This window comes from Lactuca sativa, chromosome 7, assembly GCF_002870075.4.
Source record: "Lactuca sativa cultivar Salinas chromosome 7, Lsat_Salinas_v11, whole genome shotgun sequence".
Classification (NCBI taxonomy): Eukaryota; Viridiplantae; Streptophyta; class Magnoliopsida; order Asterales; family Asteraceae; genus Lactuca; species Lactuca sativa.
In genome coordinates, this window is record NC_056629.2 from 154,978,843 (window position 1) to 154,984,280 (window position 5,438).

A 5,438-nucleotide genomic window follows, 5' to 3' on the forward strand; every position below is an offset into this window, starting at 1 on the left:
ACTGATACCCTCTACCGTGGATAGACGATCTATTCGATCAACTCCAAGGAGCAAGCTACTTTTCAAAGATTGACCTAAGATCAGGATTTCACCAATTACAAGTCCATGAAGATGATGTTCCCAAAACAACATTCCGAACTCGTTATGGTCATTACGAGTTTGTAGTAATTCCCTTCGGACTAACAAATGCACCTGAGGTATTCATGGACTAAATGAATCGGGTATGCTATCCTTTCCTAGACAAATTCATGATAGTATTCATAGATGATATACTTATCTACTCAAGGAGTAAGGAAGAACATAGCCAGCACCTGAGACAAGTTCTAGAAACATTAATGGTGGAGAAGCTATATGCGAAGTTATAAAAGTGCGAGTTTTGGATTAGGAAGGTAAATTTCCTTGGTCATGTGGTCAGCGAAGAAGGAATACATGTGGACCCCTCCAAAATAAGGCAATCGAGAACTGATCAGCACCAAGAGCGCCAACAAAGATCCATCAATGTTTAGGACCTACTGGCTACTACCGTAGGTTCATACAAAACTTTTCCAGAATCGCTAAACGACTTACCAACCTGAATCAGAAGGTTGTAACCTTTAATTGGGGAGAGAAACAAGATACTGCATTCCAAACACTAATGCAAGCCCTATGCAGCGCACCTATATTATCTCTTCCAGAAGGGACATATGATTTTGTAGTATACTACGATACATCCAATCAAGGAATAGGTTGTGTACTTATGCAACGAGGAAAGCTCATTAACTATGCATCAAGATAGATTAAGGCACATGAGCTCAACTACACCACTCATGACCTTGAGTTAGGCGTAGTAGTGTTTGCTCTGAAGATCTGGAGGCACTACCTTTATGGTACAAAGTGCACCATCTTCACCGACCACAAAAGTCTTCAGCACATACTCGACAAAAGGAACTTAACATGAGAAAACGACGATGGTTGGAACTACTTAATGACTACGAATGCGAGATTTGTTATCATCCCGACAAAGCCAATGTAGTACCAGATTCCCTCAGTCGAAAGGAGTACTAAGATCACAGAGTACAAGCACTAACCATGACCATCCGTTCACATCTCTCCACATAGATCAGAGAGGCTCAACTGGAAGCCTTGAAGCTTGAAAATGTGGCATGTGAAACATTAAGAGGAATGGAGAAGAACTTAGAAATCAAGGGTGACAGAGTATGTTATCTCATGAACCAGATCTGGACACTGAAGTTTGGTGCCTATAGAGAAGTAGTCATGAACGAAGCCCACAAGACTCGATACTCCGTTCATCCAGGTTCAGATAAGATTTATCTAGATCTCAAGAAACTCTAGTGGTGGCCGCACATGAAAGCGGAAATTGCTACCTATGTGGGCAAGTGCTTAAGTTGCGCCAAAGTCTAGGTAGAATACTAGAAGCCCTCAGGTTTACTACAACAACCAGAGATACCTGAGTGGAAGTGGGAGTGGATTACAATGGATTTCATAACCAAGTTGCCCAAGACCACAGGTGGTCATGACACCATTTGGGTAATCATCGACAAATTAACCAAGTCTGCACACTTCCTACCAATAAAGAAAACAGACAAGATGGAGAAATTGGCCAGAACTTACATTAGAGAGATATTACAGCTACATGGTGTGCCAATATCTATTATCTCTGATAGAGAAAGTAGATTCAACTGAAGATTTTGGTAGTCACTACAAAAATCTCTAGGAACTAGGCTGGACAAGAGTACGACATACCATCCACAAACCGACTGGTAGAGTGAGAGAACTATTCAAACCTTAGAAGATATGCTGAGAGATTGTGTTATCGACTTTGGTAAAGCATGGGATACCCATTTTCCACTTGTTGAGTTCTCATACAACAATATCTATCACTCTAGCATCAAGGTTGCCCCGTTTGAAGCCCTCTATGGCTGCAAGTGTAGATCCCCTCTGTGTTGGGCTGAAGTGGGTGACACGCAACTAGCTAGAGGGCAAGTTCCAGACAACACTCTCATTGGCCCGAAGATCATAAAAGACACGACTGAGAAAATCGTTCAAATCCGAGAACAACTGAGAGCTTCTAGAGACAGACAAAAGAGATACACATATATGTAACGAAAACCCTTGGAATTTCAGGTTGGTGACCGCATTTTGTTGAAGGTCTCACCCTGGAAGGGCATGATACGCTTTGGAAAGTGTGGAAAACTAAATCCAAGGTACATAGAACCATTCAAAATTCTTTCTAGGATCGGCCCAATAGCTTACAAACTCCGTCTACCCCAAGAACTAAATAACGTACACCCTGTCTTTCATGTGTCAAACGTAAAGAAGTGTCTATCCGATGAGACTATTGTGATTCCACTTGATGAAATCGAGATAAACGAGAGTGTGCAATTCGTGCAAGAACTAGTAGAAATCATGGATAGGGAAGTCAAAAGAATGAAACAAAGTCGCATACCGATAGTGAAGGTCCGTTGGAATGCTAAACGAGGACCCGAATTTACTTAGGAGAGAGAAGATCAAATGAAACAAAAATACCCACATCTTTTCCCTAGTCCATGAGTGTTCTCTATAGAAATAATTTAGGGACGAAATTCCCTCTAACTGGGGGATAATGTAACAACCAGTCATTTCGGGTCAATAAAAGTCAATAAAGCTTACACTAGTTCAACTAAAGGTTGCACTTACTCATACCAAAGCATAATACTTAGTTTAAATTATAAAAATACAATGTATATAAGTAGTTTTCGGTTTTGGGAATCTAATCCAAAAACCAAACTGAAAACCCTTTCTTTGGAATAAAAGTGTAACCGAAAACCTTAATTGATAAAGGGTAGACCGAAAACTCTATCTTAAGGCCCATTAAGGACCGCAAACCTCTCTTATATATAGGATTAACCGCAAACATACTTCATTTATCACTTTCTAGGCCGAAAACACCCTCAATTTGCTCTCAAAACTCATACAAAACGTTCATATCTTCAAGAGATATTGTCTAGATCATCATGCAATCTTGATATCTTCAACCGAAATCCCTCAAGAACATTCATCCCACATTCAAATCTTCATAAATTCCTTCAAATCTTCAAGTTTTCTTCCAGAACACCAAGAACATCATCAAATATTCATATTTTCCCCAAGAACACCAAGAACATTTTCAAATAATTCCCAATAATTTTTGTAAGTATTTCTTACATAATTTAGTGTTATCTAACACTTTAAATTATTATTTAAATTATGTCATTAATTTAAATATGATATCGTGTGTAATTATTATTAGGATACGACTACTCATGCAGGTTCTAGCCCGAGGATCATCGCTACCACTTCATATCCAAACGAGAATGCACATTCGAGGTGACTTCATACCCCTACGTTTTCACTATTTTTAAATATTTTTAGAGGGGAATACAAGTAAAACACAAGAAATCTTTTGTTAACATTCGAACAATTTCAAAACGTTTCAAGCTATTTTAAATTGTTTCAAGCTGATCTGAATTATTTCAACTATTGTTTTACTTAAACGAAATTATATATATATATATATATATATATATATATATATATATATATATATATATATATATATAAATGTGGTTCAATAGACTTAGGATTGGTCTTTTCGCCTTAACTCATGTTCCTTGTTTGCTTGTGGGCTTAGGGTAAAATCACCTGTCCGATTTCCTGTTTAATTACAATTATATATATGTTTTATATATGTGAGTATAAATCTTTAACTCTTTTGTAACATGCTGAGCAAAGGGGTACTTTTGTAAATATTTTCATTATCTTCAGAACCTACATATAAACTATAATAGGTATAGTTTATGAAACATACATACTACCTTACTAGTACAAGAACCATACAAGAACAAACATGATAAATTATTATGGGTATAATTTATGGAACACCTACACTATTTTATTAAGTTCAAAGATACATTACTAAAATAATTATTTTACACTACGAGTACACTACAAAAAGGAAATACATACATATACAAGAATAAGAGAAGATTTATACACTATACTTATACAAGTTAATATAGGATTGTGAGCCACTACTTCATTGTACCTACTAGACTACGCGTTAATGTCCTGAATTATAACTTGAGTCTCCTGGAGAGATAGTGTGAATTTCTATATAGATCTATACGAGACTGATAATCCCGCACCTAAATTGTTAGCTACAGTTTGACCAATAGGCCTGGGGTGACAAATGTCATTACATTCCGATGCTTGAAGAACGTTATGCATGCCACTAGTCATTTTAGCATGGTTATAACATCACTCACAATAAGAAGTTAACTAAACATTTTTTTTACGTGACAAACATATCTTCAAAGGTTTTATTTTGATAATAGAACTACATTACACTACTATACAGTTCAACTGGTGGTTTCCAAGCATATACACATAAAAAGAGTTTTCATACAAATACAATACTGTACACTATTTTCCAGATACAGTACAACATACATTTTGGGAAGCATTCAATTTATAGTTTTTATTTGATAATAAGACTGTAGTATACTATTTTAGAGTACCATAACGCACATACATTTTGGTCTTGAGGTTTAAGACTACATTTCATTTACTAAAGAGAATATTGGATTTTCTGGAGAAACATACTAACATTTTCAAAGAACAAAGATAGACTTCTAATACAAAAATGCTTATGAACTCACCAACTTAAATGTTGATACACTTTCATAACCACTTGTATTCTCAGGGAACCAGTAGACAGGTACACTTACAGGTTTTGAGAAGACGGAGCATCATAGCGTTACGTCTTATAGTTTTTGCTATCTATTTTTGGTGTTATACAAACAATGTTATAAACACAATGTAAACTTTATATTATCAATGTAATGGTTGTTGCTTTGATTACTATTATTCAATTGTTGTAATGCTGTAGATAACATCATCCGCCCCCAAACATTTTTGCCGTTCCGGTTTCGGGGTGTGACTAAAACCCATTGACATGTATTGTGGGTGGACTCCCTAAAAGAATACTGTCAATATAAGAGATAAACCCTGGCGGCTATAGACTTAAGGCCTCACAAACAAACATTGAAAACTATGGAATTAGTGCCTAACAAATAACATCGATAGCTATTGACTTAGTGCCTGTTATATAAACTCTGGTAGTGATGGACTTCGTGCCTATTTATTAGGTCAATCATTAGGAATAAACATTGAGGAATAGATGATTGGTAGGGAAGATGCTTAAGAATAAATAAGCTAATGGGGATGGGTAATTGGGTTAATTGTTTGATGATGAAACATAATAACTTTACTATTGTGGGTTGAAAACCCTATGTACTCACCAGGTTTCCCATCATGACCCACTTAGTTTATTTGTATTACAAGTGTCAATACAAAGCTACATTACACTGAGAGATTAAATTAGATGTAAATCATTAGTGTAAATGAATGTAGGGTCAGTT